The following is a 22,611-nucleotide window of genomic DNA, read 5'->3' on the forward strand; positions in this document are numbered from 1 at the left end:
TAGTGTTGCTTTGGGATTTATTTCTGGGATATAACCTCAGTTATATTTGCCCTATAGGAGTACTTTCACTGAGGTGCCCCTTTATGTTTCAGCTACAGAGATCAAAAGATTTACTGGAATTTATGTGCCACTTCCATGTCTTTCTTCTCAATGTCTCACAAACAGGAGAGGAATGTGGGAAGTGTCTGTGTCTTACAGATCTGTAGTGAATGAGAATCTGAGTTAATACTGATACACATAAAGAACAACTAAAACACAAGAAGAAAGAACAACTCATCTTCTATTCTCTGCTTTATAATTTGCTTATTAAGTAGATGTGCCTCCAGCTATATTTCCCTTTTCTCACAACTAAGAATTGTAGGAGAACTCGCACAGTTCTGTCTCCCTAAAGTTTCTAAACTTACCTGTCTAAAATAGCAGGTCAGGACTGTAAAAGAATAGGATTTTGAATGGAATTCTGAATGAAACTGAAGGGAAATTTCTGAAGAAACATGATTCATGCTTAAATTTTTTTTTTTTTACGTTTATCTTGAATTAAAGACCAGGTTTCAAAATGTTTTTACACTAGGTTGAAAAAATTGATGAGAACTACATTTGAAATGATACTTTCTGTTAGTTTCAGTTCTTTATTATTTTCTTTGCTTTATTAATGTCTGCAAGTTAAAAGAAGTTATAGGTCAGGCTTAGAATAAAACGGGATGTTGTCTATATAAAAAAAATTTATTTCTTCAGTATGTCTCCCATTTGTCTTACAGTGACAGATTGGTTTAGAAGACCATTTCCCAGAAGGAGTCAAGGAGTCCTTTCCATAGTTATGGCTCAATAAACTATGATGGTATCAACTTAAGTTCTTTTCTCAGAAGCCAAATTGAAGACTCAGAAAGGCACAAGCCTGAGCTTTTCAGGGATACACTGAACAGTTAAGGACCGCAAATCTGAGATCTTCCTCTGCTTTGAAGAGTTAAAAGCAGGGAGCTTTCACAGTGTGGTTCATCTGTCCTGGGTTCCCTGGTGGTCTGGTAAAAGGAGAAGATGCAAAAAACGAGCTCGAGAGTCAGAGACACATCCTCATAGAGGTACAGGCAATGCTCTAACTTTATTCCAAAAATACACACATTATCAAGGGTCCTACAGGGTTCACACGCTCTGTTCTAACTTTCTATTGGTTACATTCACTTTCACACACTATATCTACAACTTCATTGACTCTACTAGCCAAGGCACATTTTCAGGCCCCCCCATCTTCTGGTTTCTCACACTCTGGATAGCATCCTCCTTCCTTGTTTTCCTCTATGCAGCTTTCTGATATCTGCTGCTCAAGGACACACATCTGCTGCTGGAGAACACAGGTCCCTGCCATCCAAAATGCAGGCCAGATTGTGCAAGCAGGCCTGATGCAGTATATGTCCTGCATCATCTAAGATTTTCTCAACAGTCTGGTGGTTAGGATGCGGCGCTCTCACCGCTGCGGCCCAGGTTCGATTCCTGGTCAGGGAACCCCTCCGGGCAGATGGAGCTCGTCAGCCCTGTAAGGCCATCCATCTAAGAGAAGGTCACTCTAAACAAACCTACGTCCTGAGGACCTCTCTGCCACCGTCCAAGCTTGCTCGGCCCCAGCAGATGAACCTCAGGATTCATCTGGGTGGGCTCAGTTCAGCACACACTGTGTCTCACCTAAAAAATCCACTGCGCAGGCTCAAAGGGTAATGACCTTTCCCAAATCTTCATTCGCGAAGACTGGCCATGAATCATCTGTCCTGTACAGGCTGATAAGGAATAGTTGAGCTTTACTCTGTTGTTGTCTGGAGTGAAAATTGATCTCTGTGTTGGAGAAATGTACATAAAGCAATAATGATTTTTGTGAGCATTCAGCTCAATGCTCTCTCCAAGTGGTTTCCTAAGGAAGGCTTTATTTCCTTTCTTCTTTTCCTTGCTTTTCAAGGAAAGAAAGTCTCCAGGCCTTCACACTGTGAATCCCCAGATTCCCTTCTCTGTGTGCTGGAGAAGGGACCATATCCCCATCTCACTTATGAAGGACCCATGCCTTGTGCTCCTCCAAACCTTTCCCAGGGAGTTGACAAACATACCTCCTCTGCCAGGCTGGTACATCAAACTTGAAACATCTTTGCTGCTGTAATCCCTTGATCTGTGTGGGTTTTCCACAAATCCCCTTGGCAACAGCTCCCTGTTTGCCTCCTTACCTGCAATAGGAGAAGAGGAGGGGAGAGGTGCCTCACAACCTCCTGCCTTCTCCCCAAACCCAGCAGATATAACAGTCCAGATATGGTCTCAAATTTGAGATGCTGTTTAGAGGAATCTGGTACCAGATTCCACAGGGAACAGCTTGACTTGCTGTGTTTTGCATGCCTTTCTGGGACTTTCATCTCATCAGATCTTTTACTGTAATATCAACTTGTCAGAATGGATTTGGGAGTCCATCCCCTCACCACCAATTAAAATGGAAGTAATTTAGCAAAAGAAGGCCTTGCAGAATTAAACCTGGCAGCTTTCATGCAGCTTATGCTAAAGTTTGAGATACTATCTATTTAAACATAAAAAGTCTATAAAATGTCCACTTCTCTCCCTCACCATGATGTACTGCAGCTCCCTGGACTGCATTTAATATGCAGCACAAATCAAATTCCTAGCCAACCAGATCTGTGCTCCTACTTCACTTGCTATAAGGCAGTAATTCATTTTCAATTAATTTTCACACAGATTATACTTTCTTGCATATTAACTAGAAAGGAGTTAGAATCAAAACCTAATTCAGAATTTGCAGCAAATAAAAATAACAGCTTTTTGTCTTTCTTAGTGTCATTGATCTTTTGAGCCAATACCATTCATAAAAATATATATCTGGCAGGATTAATTTCATGTAACTTTGGGCATCTACAGTAGATGTATCACTACACTTGATTTTCTCACCTCTTTCTGCACTGTTAGTGACAAGAAATGAGCAATAGGGAATGTCTCATCTGAACTTCTTCAAGCAACAAATTAAGCTATAATTTAGGGTGACACAATGGGCACAGAAAAGCCTATTTCTTCCCAGTGGGAATCGTGGCAACCCAAGCTGAAACCCTCAGGGAGAGCGAGTCATTCCCCATCAGCCTGACCTCAGTGCCTGGCAGGGTTATGGAGCAGATCATCCTAAGTGCAATCACACAGCACCTACAGGATGGACAAGGGATCAGACCCAGCCAGCACGGGTTTAGGAAGGGCAGGTCCTGTCTGACCAACCTGATCTCCTTTTATGATCAGGTGACCCACCTGGTGGATGAGGGGAAGGCTGTGGATGAAGTCTACTTGGACTTCAGCGAAGCCTTTGACACCATCTCCCACAGCATTCTCCTGAAAAAACTGCAGCCCATGGCTTGGACAGGGGCACTCTGTGCTGGGTCAGGAACTGGCTGATGGCCGGGCCCAGAGAGTGGTGGGGAACGGGGCTGCATCCAATTGGGATCCGGTCACTAGTGGTGTCCCCCAGGGATCAGTGTTGGGCCCAGTTCTGTTTAATATCTTTACTGATGATCTGGATGAGGGGATTGAGTCCAATATTAGCAAATTTGCAGATGACATCAACCTAGGAGGGAGTCGATCAGCTGGAAGGCAGGAGGGCTCTGCAGACGGACCTGGACAGACTGGAGAGATAGTCTAGTTCCAACAGGATGAGGTTCAACAAGGCCAAGTGCCGGGTCCTGCACTTTGGCCACAACAACCCCCTGCAGTGCTACAGGCTGGGGACAGAGTGGCTGGAGAGCAGCCAGGCAGGAAGGGACCTGGGAGTTTGGATTGACAGGAAGCTGAACATGAGCCAGCAGTGTGCCCAGGTGGCCAAGAAGGCCAATGAATCCTGGCCTGTACCAGGAATAGTGTGGCAGCAGGACCAGGGAAGTGACTGTTGTACTCGGCACTGGTGAGGCCACCCCTGGAGTGCTGTGTCCGGTTCTGGGCCCCTCAGTTCAGGAAGGACATGGAGGTGCTGGAGCAGGTCCAGAGAAGGGCAAGGAGGCTGGTGAAGGGTCTGGAGCACAAGTGGTGTGAGGAGAGGCTGAGGGAGCTGGGGTTGTTTAGCCTGGAGAAGACGAGGCTCAGGGGAGACCTCCTCACTCTCTACAACTCCCTGAAAGGAGGGGGGAGCCAGGTGGGTGTCAGGCTCTTCTCCCGGGCAACTATCAGTAAGACAAGAGGGCATGGTTTTAAGCTCTACCGGGGAGTCTTAGGTTAGATATTAGGAAGACATTCTTTACAGAGATGGTGTCATACGTTTACTTGTTCTAAAAATCCAAGTAGAAATTTTCCTTTTCCAGTCCCACTGTAAGAGAAGGAGGTTGAACAAGGAGGGGGAAGGGTAATTGACTATACAAAAAAACTAGCTGGCAGACCTGCATTCCCACTAATAGTCCTTCCAAAAGTGCAGGGAGGGGGGAGGAGTTTTTCTTCTCTTCTCCTTGGAAACGGGGGACACTTCACTTTTTGCCTTAACGGGGGCAAGGTGTGTGTTGAAAAAAGCTCTGAGGCTGTTTTTGCTCTCGACCTGGTCATCTGTCTGTTCTCCGGTTTGTCTATGGTCTGCTCTGTCGCCAGCCAGATCTGCTCAGTTTTCATCGTAGAGTTTGTGCTTGATGAGGAAAGGGGGGAGTCTTGACCACAGCCAGCCGCAGAGAGTGTGAGTTTAGGGGGAAAGAAACCGCCCTTCTTTCCCCTTTTCCCCTTCCCCTCCTTGATGGGGGGAAATCTCCATTTCGGCTTCTCCTGCAGTCCCGGGCCCCCACACGGTGACCGCCAGAGCCCAACAGCGCCCCCTCTGGCCAACACCGAGCACTGCGGGCTCTGCTCCTCCCGTGATCCAACAGCGCCCCCTGCTGGCCAACACCGAGCAGTAGCAAAGAGCAGCAAGGTGTTTGCCAATAATGTAATGCAAAGCTTGTATCCTACTGAACAAAGGTTGGGATTACTGGCATTTGAAACACATCCATCACCACTATCTACGTGGGGGCAGATGGCATCAATAGGACTTACCCTTGCTTGGTTTACAGTCTTCTGTGACTTGAGCTTGACTACCAAGTTCCATGGTGATTACTTTCTCTCCTGGCTGAATTTTAATGCCTATGTGCCGCTCAGTTACAAGATTCTGTGCAATCTCTCCAACTTAATGAGGATCCTACCTCAATTTGGAAAAAAAAAAGTCTCTTTGGAACTTGCTACGTTATCAAAACTTCTCAGTTGAACATTTCTGTTTTTCCTCTGAAATGCAACAGTGTTCATCAAATGTACCTGCTTTTTTATTGCTTAGATATGAATACACATTTTCCTGACTTTTTTCTTTTCATTTATTGAAAGATGACTGTACAGAAAAAATTGCATACTTTTTTTTTGGTCAAGATACACAGACGTGGAGGAATTAATTTATTTTCTTATATGGGAAAGCTGTCTGCTACCTTGTATCTTTGACTTATTTTTTAAAAGCACAATGGCAGCATACCATCAATGAGCAGGTCTAGACTTTCCACTTTTCCTTGTCCTCTGGGCTAGAAACTGGGAGTTAATTCCACCCCACAGCGAAGTCGTGAAATCAAGTACAAGTAACAAGCACAATGATTTACTTTTAATGGCGTTTGTATCTCTAAGTTGCCAAGGCTATTTTGAAAATAGACGAATACATTCTGTGTTACTGCTGGTCTGGGAGTGTGGCAGGATAGCCCACCCTGATATGACCAAAAATCCAATCAGAGAATGCACACTGTGCAAGCCATTGTGCAAACCATCATGCCAGCTATCATGCAAGTTCAACCACTGATGCCAGAGTGCTGTCTTGGTGTTGAATTATGCTAAATCCAGCCTGGTTCACCAGACTTCCAATACACACCCTACTTTTTGACAGATAAGCTGCTCACTGTCCTGTAAATCTGTGACTATCAGTTCATCACTTTATAACTATACGAGCCCAGTCCAACTTCCTTATGGCAGATTGTTACACAGACTGCCTTGAAGTGTGGAGCTTCTCCCATGAAGCAGGGGTGCCTATTCATGATCACTCTCCAGAGGTTAAGAGAAAGAGATCTGCCTACTTTCTCATCTGATGAGTTATATCAGTCTCTACTCAGTTTCTTTTGCCAGCTTTAATATAATTGCTTTAATATAATTGCTTTAATAAAATTGCTTTGTTATATAATACCCTGCTAGTAGATTTTTAGCTTTTACACTATGTAGCAAATAATTCTGATTAAGATCTTTCATCTATTCACCTCTTTGTTGATTTGTCATAATAAATAATTCATTTACATAAATATATCAGTTTTTCCATCATTAAAACCTGTGGGACAAAGTGATTTCAACACACCTCTGTAATTCCTTTAAATTTAAACCGAATGACACACAGGCCGAGTCTAAGCTGGGATTCAGCTGCACCCTTCTCTGAGAAGGAGTTTAGAAAGCAAGGGAGTCCTTTCTGCACCTCATGACTCAAAGGCAAGGCTTTTTAATAACTTTTTCTAAGCCTTCCACTCTCCTGTGACAGGGAGAGAGACTCTAAGGGCAATGCTCATTGCCTTCTCCAGGCATCCAGCAGCCCTGCTGGAGCAGCACCTGCTGCTTTCCAGATTTTACCAAAAACTGCAGAGTTTTTTTTTAAATCTGGAACAGGTCTGCACCTATCAGGCACCAGTGCTGCTTCAGTTGTGCTCACTAAGCTGTGTCCTGCACCAAACCTGTTTAGATGTTATGCATCTAAATGGGAGATGTGGGGCCAGGCTTGCTGTGAACAGGGCCTGAACTGCTTCTGGATGGGTCTGTGCAGCTTCTGCCTGTTGAAATCCCACAGTATCTCCTGGAAAGCCTTCCCTCACCCTGAGAGATGCCTGCATTGGGCCCGTGCTGAGCAAAGCTCTGTGGGTGTGCAGCTCCCACCTGCACCTGTCCACCTGTTCTAATATTAAGTGATCTAATAACAGCAATTGTGTGCTTCTCTCTGCCTCACCCTAACATCTGCCTGAATGTTTCTAGCACAGTATGGAAGAGCATTATCTTGCTGTACAGCTTATCTTGCTCAACAGCATCAGAAATAACATAATATGCTCACTCTTGAGAGAAAACCTGTGGCACGTGTGTCAGCTGGCTGCACTCACAGCCACAGGCTCATGCTCATCTTGTGTCAGCTCATCATAACTGCAAATCTGTGTGGTTTGAAAATTATTTATTGCCATATGACCTAATCAGTCTGGGTTTTATGATTCATGTGAAGAATAGTAACTGGTGTTAGTCAGAAAAGAAACATCTGAGGCTTTGAGCAAATTTCCATTAAAATACATTTTTCATATCATGACCTTTATTTCGTGAAACATTAACTTTGTTTCTGCAGACTATTTTAACATTTAGAGTTGAAAGTTTTCTCTCACATTTGCATTACTAGATAACTATAACAATGCAGAACATATCATGAAGTTTACAGAGAGGTGTAAGTCTGAAACAATGTTACAGCTCAAAAATAGAAATGAAACAAAGTCCAAAGAGAAAACTGTCAATGGAAATTGGTAGAAATTGGCTATGTATGTAAATTACAAAAACTAATCTACTGAGATTCATAGGGCAAATAACTCTAGCTACTATTACTTGGCACCAAACAGAAACATTTCATTGAAAGTGCAGCTGCTAGAGAAATGAACTGATAAACATAAATTGAACATAAATGACTGTAGGCAAACTGGAGTATCAAACAGAAAACAGGGAAACAAATGGTGTTTGTATACATGTGTGTGCCTGTGTACAGAGTGTTATATACATATAAACATCTGAAAGCCTCAGAAATAGAGGGAATTGCCAAGGACCCTCAACCCAACAAGTTTCCCAGGTGAAAAACCCTCAGCCACTCTCCCCAGGGATGGAGCCAGTCCTGGGCTGCAAGGTAGTGGAGCCTGTCCAGAACAGGGCCCTGGTGCTGCTCAGGATGGGGTGCTAACTACGATCAGAGATAAAAGGGATGGAAGGTTGAAATCAGGCTCTGAATTTCATGCCCTGCTAATTGATTAATTTGATACATTAGGCTCTTATATAAAAGCTTAAGTCTTAGGCCAAAATCTGATATAATTTTTATGACGTTAAATTTGGAATTACTCCATTGCTCCTAATAGTATGGGGGAAAACTGAGGTTATACCTTATCCCTCTTCTGCTCCCATTCTCTGCTCAGAATCCCAGCTAGATGTGTCTTTCAATTAAACCTTTTCTCTAAGGACACCCGTTACTAAACACTAAAAATACAAATAAAGCCATGTATATACATATGCACAAATAAACACCACTCCTCCTACCACACACATAAATCATTCTCTGCAGTTTCCTAGAAACCATACCACGATGTGGTATTTAAGAGTGAATGTGGCTAAGGTTTATTAGACTTGAACTGTATTGTGGGTAATTGTCCAGTAATAACCTTTGGTAAGTATATGAAGCCTTTATTTTACTTAACAGGGAATGCAGGCTCCCAAAACTCTAATATTATCATCATTCAAGATAATGAGCAACACAAACCATTCTATTACCAATCTAAAAGCAATAAATGTCAAAGTAAAGAACTATGCAATATTCTGGCCTGGAAGAACAAAGGACAAAAGTAATGATAATGCCTTTTTATATTTGCAGTCTATTATATCATGCATAACAAATGACCCTGTAATTGTAGACAGTGGTATTTTAACAGGTTGTAAAGAGAAAATGTTGTGGGTGGAAAGGGAGTTTTTGAACACTGCCTGAAAAATGCTGTAGGGCTAGTGAATGGGAATACATGGTGATTTATTTGAATTTTATCCTGGTGGTTATGCTGGATTACTCTGAAGCCGTTTTGTTTACCACCATGATCATCTGCAGCTATGCCATGTGATACCAAGATCCTTGCTTGCCATGTTGGTGGTTTTACTTATCACTTGGTGATAGCCCCAGTTCTCCTCTGACACAAGCATAAGCAAGGACAAAAATATCTTCTAAAACACAGGTCATTGATTTATGGAAATTTCTTATTTTGGGCATTTATAGGCCATTCAGAGTTCACATAGCATTTGGGCATTCATTCATTCATTGTGAGCCCAAGGGTTACAAGTAACCGGTGCTCTGTCAGGTCCTCATGGATTCAGGTGCTCATGGATTTGCAGAATGACTTCACTTTGAGCTATCTTGATTAATTTTTTTTTTTTTTCTGGTAAACAAAAGCAGAACATAGTAGGCTATTTGGTCAGCATTTAGAGCAATTTTTTTTTGAGTTAGAGGGGAAGGAAATTGCCTGAAACTCAGGAAGCCAGTGCCTCAGCTACCCCTTTGTTAAAAGTAGGGTAATTCTTTCTTGCACCTTGCATTCATTGCTTATTTTGAGAGAAACTTTTTACTCAATGAATGCTGTCTCTTAGTTTGCATGTGCTTCATGTCAAAGTATGAATGTCTGCAAAGCAAGACATTTACTAAAACAAATATTTAAGTGGCACTATTCTCTGTGGTTGAAAGAATTAGTTCATGCAGCTTTGATGTACTGTGGAGGCAATTAGCACACATGGCAATTATCCTTTAGATCTCATTCACCAATATGCACCGTCAAATTCAGTACCCAGGTCTGAAAAATAAATCCATCCATCTTGCTCTTTCTATACTTGTGGACATGAGAGTAAGATTTACCTGTAAGGGGCAAGGTTGAGAGTACTTTGTCGAGAAATGACCCCTTTGCTGCCAATATATTGCCTTGTAGCTCATGTCATTCTTTATGCCTTCACCCCTTGGCCAACACAAAACATTCCAAAAGATTCTGCACCCTGGAGAGGTCAAGCCCTGTATGGTTTCATTAGGTGAAGTTCTATTTTGTCTTGCTTCAGTGGTTTGTTGTCAACTGGCATATAGACCATAAATCAGAGAATTATAGAACAGCTTGGTTTGGAAGGGATCTCAAAGATCCTCTAGTTCCAACACTCCTGCCATGGGTGGGGATGTCTTTCATTAGACCAGGTTGCTAGAGCCCCATCCAACCTGGCCTTGAACACTTCCAGGGATGGGGCAGCCACAGCTTCTCTGGGTAACATGCAAAATATGGTATTAAATGGAACTAACCTTGCTGGTATTATCTTTATTAAATTCTTTTAACAAGTTGCCTTCATCATGTGTTTTTTGTTCATAAGGTCATGTTACTTCACCGCCTGAAAAAGGAACCACAGTGTTTGTTAGAGAGAACATAGGCCCTCAGAACACAGCTGTAAAATCCAGGGCTTTATTTGTGCTGCTGCTTAATAGAAGTGACAGAAAAAAAGCAGCAAGCAGTTATTTTACATATCTCTTTCTTTTTCAGGGAAAACAAATGATTAAACTTCTCAATATTTGCATTTTCCCGTCGGCATGCATCCCAAGCCTGTCAAGGGAATGGCAGGGGGTGGCACTGCCTGTCGTATCTCTGCTTTTTGAAAAGATCAGAACCCAAGCCTCCTGACGGCACAGCCATACTGCAGTTTCCACAGTAGATCTCAGAAAAGATGTTCCCCATGAGAGTTATTTATACAGCCATTTTCAGGTAAGTTCCAGAATAATGAACACAGCTTGTGTTGGGTTTTATTTTTGCTCCTTCCTGATATCTAAATGTGTGCTACACCTTTATCTATATGTTCATCTGTTTCTGTTTGTCGTTTTATGTGGCAGCATCTGTCAGTGGTAGTTTTGTATAATAACATGTATATAAGTGAAATCAACAGTTGGGTTTAAGGACTGTGTTCAGTAAGCAGAGGAGTTTTGGATGACTTACTATGGGTTGACTGCTACATAGCTGGTGTGTGAAGAGGGATTTAGTTAAATAATTTGTATGGATGTCAAGATTATTGCCCTTTTCTGCAGAAAAGAAATCTAGCTCCTTTCAGTCTGAAAAAGAAAATCATCATATATACAACAGAATTTTTTTTTGGCTCACTGACTCCCCATCCCAAATGGCATTTGGTTGCTTATCAGACTTTGTCAGGCTCAGAAATAGTTTAGGAAAGAACATATGTGAATCCATCCTCAGACAAAAGTGTAAATGTTAATGCTGCCACTGAGCTGGGACCAGGATAAGTGACAACATCCAAGATAGTTAGGAGAAAATAATTAGGGAAATTGTTTTGGAATTGCTTATATATTTAGTTTTAATTTCCAAACTGATTGGGAGGCCACAAGAATGTTCCAAGTATCAGTCTGAAGGCAGAGTGTAAGACTTCAAATGTTACATTGGAGGTACAAGAATTTATTTCATATGTTAGAATACAGCTTTTACTGACTAAGCAAATAATTTTTATCAAGCTGAAGAAAAGCACCATATCTTTAATTTTTACTGTTAGCCAAAAAGAGGGTTGATTTAATTCTTTTGAATAGCAGGTTATGTCCTGTATATGAATATCCTGAAGTTCATTTATGCCAAGCAAACTTTATAAGTTTACTTTTTACTACCTGTACTTCTGTAAGGCTTAAAAATCTTCTGTAGAGTCAACAGCTATATATTAAATTTTTGCATCTAATGCATAATTGTGATGAATAGAGCCTGAAGATGACAAAAGTTCAACTTAATTGACTGTATCTTTTCCTAAACCTTTTCAGTTACTGTCTAACATTAGTAATAATAAGAAGATATTGGGGAAAAAAATCAACAATACCAAACAAGAGAACCAATTTTTTTAATAATTTTTTTCTTATTTCTATTGTTATAGGGCAACAGGCTTAGAGCTTCTTATGTTTCTTTTAGGAGAGTTTTCCTGGAAAAAAAAAAGTCATCTCCCAAAATATTCTGTAAATGAACATTTGGGATTGAAGACACTTGAACCATTTCAACATGAAAAAGTTTTGGAGTTATAGGAAAGCAATATATTTGTGCAATGTTTTGTACCATGTGCACCTGTAGTAGCTGTTGCAATATATGAAAGGTCAATATTTCATCCTATATTGAAATAAACATGCTGCCACACAATGCTCACTTTTCAAATAAGGGCATTTTTTTAATTAAAGAAAGCCTACTTTATCAGTTTTTCAAGTATGTCTCCCAAGCATATAAAAAAGGGGGTACAGCTCTTCTAGACTTCCTTATTTTTAGTGACAATAACTGACATATTCTTATCTGCAGAACATCCTCAAGTTCTGTGTGCCCTCATTTTGTGATTATGACTGAGGGGTTTAATTGTGCTTATGTTATAGAAAAGCTAAAATTAAGAGTATAATATTCTGTCCAACTAAATGTTTATGAATTTTATAATTATTAGTGTAATAATTAAGTTAAGGCACTTAATAGGAAGTGCTAGTACATTTCGAGTGCTAATAAGGGCTGGTGAAAAAAGAGTCAGAAAGATATTTTGTCTCATTTTTTACCCCTGAAAAGAGTCTCTTTCCTTACACAAACTCATAGGTGAGGTTCATGTCATCCCTCTCAGTAGGAGTTTCTCAGTTCCAGGCTCCACTGTGAGTTTGACTCCAGGCAAATTCAGACAAGGTTTGAGGATTCAGCATAATTAAACAAAGGCTTCCTAGGGTCAGGTCCTCCAGCTTTTCCTAAATGCAGAGCAATTTCTTTTCTCTATATTAGATGGATTTAAAAGATATTATGTGTGTTTGGGTTTAATTTTACTTCTTTCTTTAGTTTTTTAACCTAGGAGGGATCCTGGTGTACATTTTAATCCACATGAAACAGTCCCCTTAATATCAGTCAGACTGGTCATGGTGATAGTTTTGATTGAGGCATTTCATGGTCTTGTTTTACAGGGATGGTTTGTTCTGGTTTAACCCCTTCTGGTATCTCAGTCTCCCTCAGCAACTCACTCAATCCCACCTGGTGAGATGGAGAGAAAAAGTTGAAAAACCAACAGTGAGAAAACTTGCGGGTTGAGGCAGTTTAATGGGAAAACAAAAAGTCATGAGCAGAAGCAATGCAAAACAAGGAATTCATTCAGTGCTTCCCATCGGCAGGCAGCTGTTCAGCCATCCGCCAGGAGAGCGGGAATCCATCACGTGTAATGATGACTTGGGAAGATAAACTCTATCACTCAAAATGTCCTCCCCTTCCTCTTTTTACCCCAGTTTTATATGCTCAGCATGACACTACATGGTGTGGAATATCCCTGTGGTCAGCTGGGGTCACCTGTCCTGGTTGTGTCCCGTCTCAGCTTGTGGTGAGAAGCAAAAAGGGCCTTGACTCCATTCAAGAACTGCTTAGCAATAACTAAAATATTCCTGTGTTATCGACACTGATTCCAGCACAAACCCAAACCAGAGACACATACCAGCTACTGTGAAGAAAATTAACTCTCCTCCAGTCTAAACCAACACACTAGTCTATGATACAACCACAAAGACTTATTTCAAATTGATGAAATGTGCTGGCATGGTTGAGAAATTAGATCTATCTAAATGAGTTTAGGTGCAGGCTGGCACATACGTACCAAATCTAGTGCCTGTGAGCCCAGAATGTGCTATGAAATGTTCAGTGCGCTATGAAATGTTCAACGTGCTATGATATGTTCAGTACTGTTGGCTGAAAAGACTTGAGAAAGCACAAAGAGCTGCTCTGCCTGTCTTATCCTCAGGCAAATGGCAATGCATTTTGCACATTAATAGAGGATTCCTGAGGTTGATCATGCATCCTGAAGGTGGAGAACTCGTGTTAGCAGGGAATTGCGTGGAATGATAGTACCAGTGTCTTGTGGGACTTCCACAATTTCAAATAATCTCATCACACGTATGTCGGAAGGAAGTGCTAATTAAAGTGTAAAAGAGCATATGTGGTATTTGTGAAGCTGTTATCCAAAGCTGTATTGCTGCATCTGTTATGCATTGCAATTAGTCATAGTTTAATGAGAAAATAAGATATCTGAAGTCTGCTCATCTAAAACTACACACCCACCCCCCCAAAAAAAAGAAAACAGTCACAGTGCATCTGTAATGCAGTAATGGGAAAAGTATCATTTCAGCAGGTGTTTTTGCTGTTGTGATTTTGCTTTGATCCAGATACAGAGTCAAACTGATTTTCAAGCTTTTAAAACTGGAAGTGGCAATTGAGTTGTTGGTGTGGAAGACGGGAGGAGGTGGGATCAGATGTTATATATAGATGTTCTTTGCGTGGCCCACATTAATATGCTTCTTCATGTGCCACAGGTACTTATCCCACTGGGATTTTTTGTTAGTAAAATTGAAGGAAAAGAATGAAACGTGCATCTTTAATTGACATATATCTATGATATCGTGCTGGGATAAAGAATTAATTCACTGAAAAATTTCTAGATTTAACAACAAAAAAGTATTTATAATGGCCTTATCTTTCCTTAAATGTTTTATATGATTGTATAACTTCAGCTGTATGATTAGACCTCTTCTATTAAATATTATCTAATAGTTATGATTCCCTGGCTTTGCAGTGTAGTGAGGATTGTAGGTTTTTTCTTTGTTCACACCCCCATCCCTCCCCAGTGCATATAGGATTTAAACTGGCTAATAAAAATGTGACGTTAATATTAGGAAAAAGTAGAAGAAAATAAAGGGTATTTTAGAACTAACTTATGGTGGTACAATGATTTTTGGCAGCATCCAAAATCAGCACTCTCCACTGTTCTATCCACAGAATCCACAGTAGTAAAAAATGAGGTGAAAAGCAATATTGGTACAGCATTTTCTTAATGGCTGTTTCACAGCCTATGAAAGATAACATATTTCAGGAAAAAAATGGTTTAAACCCCTGATTTATAATGACTTACCTTAGTGACGCTAATTTTTAAAATTTTAACCATTTACTTACTCTATACTTACTGTGGGTTGTAAGCACATTTCTTGGTGCTTACTTTTATCTGTAGGATCCCCTCTTTCTGCATCTTCTTCTCTTTTATTTATGGAAAATTTTCCTTTCTAAGTCAGCGAAACAGGGAATTCTATCACAGATAGACCTCAGGAAAAACAGATGACGTTCCCAGAAAGTGTATAAATTTCCTGTACCCAGTACATTTTATTAGTAGATAGTCTTCCATTTCCATGTCTTTAAATTACACTGTAGAACTCCTAAATAGATAGATTGAAAAGTACCTCTCTTATTTTATTTTTTTATTAATGCAGGATTTAGCACTAAATATACCAGATACTATTTTCTTTTTTCAGCTGTTATTGGAGGTTTCTGGGGTGCTTGTTCCTCAATAATATTCCAGAACCCTGAACTCATAATTAGAGCTGGGTGAATTATTCATCCCAAACAATACTTACTGTGAATTTATGCTCCCCATTTCCTACAAGAACACTAGTTGTTATTACGGTTACTGAGTAGGGCAGCATGCTGCTTTCCAAGGGTTCTCAATTTCTGGGTTACAAGGTGCATCTATGAATTCTGTATTCTGAATCTTTTGTTTTCTCCTCAGAGGGGATGGGGTATGTTGTTCCCTCAGGAACAGCACTAAGGAGTTGCTCCTCATTATTTGCCTGGTAACTCTGAGGCAAAGAAGAGGTTTCTGAAGGTGTGACCTTTCCCTACAGGCTGTGGCTTCCAGAGTGTTTGTAAACCCATCTGAACTGATCTGACCTGAGCTGGAGGTGTTGATGTGGTCTGGCAGCTTGCTTGCTGAGTTCCATGGGGTGGCTTTCCCTGGATCAACTCACTTGTGCACATAGTTTGTCATGATTTACCCCTGGAGGGCAGCTCAGCTTCCCTCAGCCACTCACTTCTCAGTGAAGTGGGCTAGAGAATCATCAGGGTAAAAGTGAGAAAACTCATGGGTTGAGATAAAGACAGTTTAATAGGTAAAGCAAAAGCTGTGCACATAAGCAAAGCAAAACTAGGAATTCATTCACCACATTGGCAAGCAGTAGTTCAGCCATCTCCAGGAGAGCAGGGATCCATCATCCCTAATGGTGTCTTGGGATCACAAATGCCATAACTCTGAACATTCTCCCTCCCATCTTCTTCCTCCATCTTTTTTTGGTAAGCATGACCCTAACAGAGGTTGAGAGGAGAGAATGGCTCCCTCACTCCTATTCTCTGGAGATGGGGCAGATAGTGCAAGCCCCAGTGCTGGTGTCAGAGACCACACTATGCACGCTCCGAGGTTTGGTGGTGAAAAAGCAGTTTATTCAAATCGGCAGAGGGTTTTTAAGGGTTTTGGAGGAAGGCTTAGGAAGGGGGCTGTGATTGGGTACAGGATCAGGGGGAAGGGAGTGGTTTGGGGACTCGGCTAGCCAACGGTGGAAACAGGAGGATAAGAATCCAATAGAAACCCAGGAATTGGGGACAGACAGGTGAAATGACCAGTGGGGTTAAGACAGGGGCGGGGACTGGCTCAGTAAAGAAGACAGCATGGCACTGGGTGAGAGAATATCAAAGCCAAAGGGGAAACCGTACAATAAAACCGCAAATAAACTGTAAGTGTTTCCAAGTCGCCTAATTCCGGAGAGCCACTGCCGTGGTGGTCCCGTTCCTAAAGGCGTTCTTTCCATGATTCATAGTCCGTACATCTCCCACATGACCCCACAAGGTGTGGGATATCCCTGTGTTCAGTTGAGATCAGTTGTCCTGACTCCTTGTGCCCCCCCAGACCACTCCCTGGTGTGAGAAACAGAAAACCCCTCGTTGCTGTGTAAGCAATAACTGGAACATCCCTGTGTTATCAACACAGTTTTAACCCCAAATCCAGACCATAGCCCCACACAAGCTGCTATGAAGAGAATTAATCCTATCCCAGCCTGAACCAGAGCATCATTTTACCTTACTACGTATTCAATCACATGTCTTTGAGTCTGACTGCTGTGACTGCATGGGAGAAGGGCTGATGCCAGAACAGCCCAGCATGGAAAACAGCAACAGGGTTTTGCCTCTTCCGATGGTCCTCTGTATGCAGAGTCAGTGCTGTTTATGGAAAACACTCCTCTTTCACTCTTGTTTTGCTCAGTAGTGCTCATCTCTAACACTGTGATGCTGTTTAAGTAATTTGTCATTGTCTTTTCTCCTTTTTGGTGTTCAAATGGGAGAAAATTTTGGGGATTAGTTCGATGGTGCCTGCAGGAAAGTTACTCTTGCACTCAAACTGTGAATCTCAAGTGTTCCCTCAGATATAAGGAAAATAAGTTTTCCTTAAAGAAAAGATGAAATTCCCAGCTTTCATCTTTGCAGACATAAATTTACAGTGAGAGGAGTGTACAGTCTAAAGAGCTGAAATACAAAAAGTGTTGAAAAAAGGATAGGAAGAACCAAGTCTCTAAGAAAATTGCTGTATTTTGGGTGCTTATTGTATTCACATGATTTATGAATATATTTTTCTTGCAACTACCTTCACAGAATGTAACAAAATAAATTTGAAATGGTTTTTGGTGCTAACACAACAATGGTTATTCTCTATAATTTTATTTATTTATTTTTTAAATCCTATATAAAATCAATATGAATTTGGGGATTCTACTTCTTTCCTAATCATCTACTTCTTGCATCCAGACTCTCAAATGCCAACAATGAACAATGCCTGATGTTTTAATTTATGCATACATTTTGTTTTATTCAAAGAGATCAATTTTTGTAGCAATTATTCTGTATTAAAGTTAATCTGTGTTTTGTTTGGCTGATTTTGTTTTAGTTTTTTTCCCCTTATCATTGCTAATAATTGATTTAGCAAAGACCAAAGGTGTTAAATGAAGGGTAAGCAGATCCTTTGTCCTAGTTAGAGCAGCCAGGACCTGTTCATCACTGTGTGGGTGTAACCCAAAATGTGTATTCTACACCCTCTGTGTCATTTCCCAGGAACTGTTAACAATAGACCACTTGCAGCAGCTGCCCAGAGCACATCTGGCCCCTCAGGCTATAGGCTGGGTGTTGGGAAGCCTGAGAGATAGGAGGGTGTTCCTGTCCTCACACCAATGACTCAGGGACTTAGATGTGATAACTCCCCTCTGGGGAGTCATTAGCACCTCCACACCCAGCCTGAGGGGTCATGTCTGCTAATGGGCCACCAAGGATTCCAAAAATATCTCATGACTCACAATCACCCATTGTGGAATTCCTCGCCCTGGGGGAGGTACTGGGCATTCCCACTTGAACCTGAGTGTATTTAATCTTGGGATCTTTGGACTTCTGGGCCCGCCCACTTGTCAGATCCAGAAGAGGACCAGAACCTCGACCAGACTGCAACCAACATTCTCACCAAGAGGTTTTCCCTCTCCTTTTACATTGGACTCAGGGGGACCACGTGAGGCTCAGCACAGGGGCCAGTGAACACCATTCTGTTCGTGCCCCAGGGTGCTGGGTTATACATCTGGATTTTGTGGGTTAAAACCAATTGTTTGTCTGTAAAATTGTATTTATTGTATTATTTTTATTAAATTGTAACTCTGACTTATAATCTTTTTTTTGAGTTGGGTTTATTTCTCCTGCCGTTTTACCTTTAAACTACCACATCCTTAAAATAAAAAAGAAATAAAAAGGCAAATTTATCTGATTATTTAAAGCACTGCTATATTACTGATATTTTGAGTAAAACTGATAAAATGAATAGCCACAGCATTTCTGGAGATGTGGCCAGATGAATGTGGAGTAAATATTCTCCTAGACACTATAAAAATGTTGTACCTGAAGATGATTTCACCTCCGTCTGTGAGCAACTGTAGTTACAGTAATACCATGTCTGCATTTTTTAGCCAAATCTGAACTTGCAGGTTCTATTTCTTACAAGAACTACAGATAACCATGAAAAGAGTAGGAAGAGAGAGGAGGAATTCTGAGGGGCAGGATGGGAAATAAAATTTTTCTTTTTACAGGAGATAAGTGATTTTCAACAATCTGAAAGATGGGGGGAAAATAAGTTTTCTATCCATTCCATGTCTCCAGAATGAGTTACAAAGTGGTGCGTGGGCAGCTTCTTGTGAAAGGATGCACAAGATGTTCCCTTTGGTCATCACTGAAAAGTTAAAGCTGCAGCATTAAGAAATCAAGGTTCCTTTGTTATTTAATTGTAGTGGAGATGACACTGAGCTGCAATACAGAAAACCTAAATTTTTTCTGGCTTCTTCCCCCAACCTACCACTGAGAGATCTTATGTGATCTCTTTCTCCACTTTGCTACCTCTGTCTTGTTTAATTAGTATCCTGGAAAATTCCATCTCCTGTGATCTTACTGGGAGATTTTGATTTCAGTTGATGGCTCTACATATAAACAATAAGGAAAATAATGATAATCCCAGACAGTCATCTGTCCCCTGGCTCACAATGACTCTGTGGAGCCCAGTCTACATTCAGGGTTTGGTAAAACTGTGGATGACACAAAGCAAATACTCTGTGGGAAAGATGGGAGGAAAATGACATAATGAAAGCAGGACTAAATGGCTTCACATCCCTGCAGGTGTTTCAAATGAGGCAAAATATTTCAGCAAATAGCCCTCTCTGGACACATTACTGCTAAAACTACTGTAATAGGTACAGGGCAGTATGGCTCTGCTTATGTCATTTGGTGTTTTTTGGTATTTGTGGATTTTTTCTTTTTTGTTGTTTTTGGTTGGTTGCTTGGTTTTTTTGCGTTTGGTTTTTGTGGGGTTTTATTGTTTTTTTCTGACTCTTTTTGTATGTTTGTTTTTTGTGGGTTTTTATTTGGGTTTTTTGTTTGTTTATTTGTTTTTCTTCATTAAAGACATGCCTCCGTGTCTCTACCTGCACTCTGTGAAGTTAACAAAATCCCTTATGTGTCAGAATTCAAGTAAAATCATCTATCTTCCAAACTCTTTTTCTCTTCAGAGTCTCTCCTTCTGTCCTTCATCCCAGCTCCTTCCTTTGTGTTAAGACAAAATCCTCTCAAGTGCTGAAGGAACTATATTTCCTCAGAAATTAAAGACTTTTCTTGGTTCTCGCCTCTGTTTTCTTTATTAAACTACTTAAAATAAATATTTTATTTGAAATGAGGAACAAGAAACAGGAAGGATGTGACCTGGTTTTCTTCTTGTTATTATGAGATATTTTCAGTAATTCTTAAGAGGATTTCCTCAAATGTCCTTTCAAATATTCCACTTTCCTTCCCATGATCTCCTTTGTTTTAATATTCATGAGGACCTGAAGCTGGGTGAGAGGTAGCTGTGGCACTTCATAAGATGATACGAACTCAGCATGAGGAAGTGTGTTCTCTCAGAAAGCAGAAATAGAGGGTGTGTGTGTGAGGATTAAATGAGTGTTTTAGAGACAGTAAAAGCTTGTATTTCTAGAAAAAAAAAAACCAAAAATTAGATATTATGAAGTAGAATACTTACAATTCAGATTTTTTTTCCCCTGCAGCTCCCCTCCAACAGCTTTGGAATTTTACTGAAATAATTCTGATTTTTTTTTTCTTTTTATGTGGAAATTGAAGTTTGAAACAGAGTTAGTAAACACACATTTACATTTTAACTGAGATCTAGTGATTTCAATCATCGCTCAATTAAACTCAGGCATCCACCTGACCAAGTGTACTCTTATCCACAGGACAATTGTATTAGTCTATGGACAGACATTTCATTTGTTTCTCACGTGGATTTTATCTTCTTAGGATCCAAATCTGAAAGTATTGAAGTTATCTACGAAATACTAAATTCTTCCTATGGAACAGTAATTTTGATCATCATTACCTAAATGGCTTTTTATTTCTTTCAAGTTTGTTAAACTCTTAAGGATATTGTAAATGCCTTAACTGAATCTAAGTCACAAGTTATAAAAGGACTTGGGGATCCAAACCTCTTAAAGCAGTTTATCTTTCGTTGTAACAAGTACAATAACATTTAAATGATTGACATTTTCATGTTTGACTGATGACCTACACCTTTTTTTTTAATACAGTAGTTACTTTATTAAAGACGCAAAATATTGTTCTCTTTTTCACTTCTTCCCCTTCCCTCTTGCCTTTATCTGCTACTTTATTCTTGCTCTAGTCCCTGTGTCTTCTTCTCTCTTTCATTCTATAACCTCAGTCTTTTATCCTTTGCAACGGCTAGGACCTGTTTTGTTCCTGGGGCAGTTCCTGGGTGCTGAAAATGTTGACCTTTCTCTCAGTAATTCCCAGCTTTACCTGCTCATTTCAGCTGCACATGAGGAGTCTCATTGCTAAAATCAGGTTTTCTCCCTCCTCAACCACAGGTGACTTCACCCCTCCCTCTGGGAAACAGGCCTAGGGGGAACAGGGAATAGAGAAAGTCACTTGTGGCTGTGTCTAAGTTTTGATTTGGCTCCCCGCCAAGTCCCCAAGACCCAGCACAAAACCTCCGGCAAAGAGCAAAAGAAAAAAAAAACTATGAAAAGATACAGACTAGCTGAACTATATTAAAATATATGTATTTACATATAGTACAGTTGTATACAGTTAAAATACTATATACAATCCCAAAAGGGAAAGGGAAAAGGAAGGGGAAAAAAAAAGGACAAAATCAAAATAGATATGCACAATCAAAAACTCAGGATCTAGCAAACTAAAGAATTAGCAAAAGAATATCTTACAGAAATCACACTGAATGACCGCCAGCACCCTCTGCCTCCCAAGCTCCACAAGGCAAGGCCTCACCAGGCCTCGCTCCCCCACACGGCAGAACCGACAGCAGGGCACCCACGTGTGGCAGGAAGAATGTAGCAATGAACCATGGGAGTTGTGGTCTCCCGGGTTCTCAGACAATATTTGATTGTCATTGGTTAGAGGGTTACGTGACATGTTCAGGTGTGGTATTTAAACCTTGGCAGTTTGAATAAACGGTAATTCTGCTCTGGCACCTGTTCGTGTCTGAGTGGGGTTCGTGCCTTGAACAGCACCTCACCCACGCCTCCAGAGCCACCGGAAGGGAAGAGAGGAAGAGGCTTCTCTCTCCGTCTATTTATGTGTTGGATTACGTAAAGGAATAGGATGGAATACTTCCTTCCTTCCTTCTTGGCAACCAGGAAGGTTCCTTCCTGGAAACCAGGAAGGAAGGTCTAAACTCAAAACCATTACAGGCTGGCAAAGGACTCCCCTTGCAGGGGGTGGTTTGCCTGGGGAATTTTGTCTGGAAAGACCCTAGGAATTCTAGCTAGGCCTACTGGCATCTTGCTGCTTTGCAAAGGTAGTTCTTGTAGCTGCTGTTAAATTGTAGAGGACTATTTCTGGCAAAATGAGAGTGCTTGGAAGCTTAGTTGTAAATATAGGTATTTCCTCTGGAGGACAGATAATTTTTTATAATAAGAGTCAGAACAGAGACAAAATGAGACCTTTGAAGGCAGAATTTCTCACAAAATGTTCCTTATTTCTTTTCTGCTTTGGTGCATTGTCAGGACAAAACCCTAGTGGCACTAAAGAACTTGAATCTGAGAAAAGCTAGATTTCACCTTAGCAGAAAACAGACAATAGTTCTGATAAAATGTAGAATTTGTATTTAATTTAATTTTTCTTCTTCACAAGAACATGAATGAAAATAACTTACTAACTTACTTAATTTGCTACCTTAGAGCCTGGCCTTGAAAATAATTAACTAAGCGTTGCCTTGGGAGATTTGCTTTAAAATGCAAGCAAAATGGAAGTGATGTAAGGATTTTGTTGCTCTCCTAGAGCTTCCCCACCTTTCAGTGTTTCAACCATAGAAAGACTGTTTCCTGCAGGCTCAGTATTCACATAAAAAATGAGATGTGCTGACAAACAG

The 22,611-nt window shown here is 40.7% G+C and overlaps 1 long non-coding RNA gene across 1 annotated transcript; it reads right to left on the reverse strand.

The window, feature by feature from the left end:
- Window positions 1-19,732: 19,732 nt before the first annotated feature.
- LOC114004313 lies at window positions 19,733-21,530 on the reverse strand. The gene is made up of 3 exons (XR_003546537.2): window positions 21,446-21,530; window positions 21,021-21,119; window positions 19,733-20,180 (listed from the first exon to the last, which is right to left on the reverse strand). It is a non-coding gene; the product is annotated as an uncharacterized LOC114004313 (long non-coding RNA).
- Window positions 21,531-22,611: the final 1,081 nt, after the last annotated feature.

The sequence above is a fragment of the Pipra filicauda genome, unplaced genomic scaffold (assembly GCF_003945595.2).
Source record: "Pipra filicauda isolate LSUMZ 115617 unplaced genomic scaffold, ASM394559v2 scaffold429_size647294_pilon, whole genome shotgun sequence".
In the NCBI taxonomy this organism is placed as follows: domain Eukaryota; kingdom Metazoa; phylum Chordata; class Aves; order Passeriformes; family Pipridae; genus Pipra; species Pipra filicauda.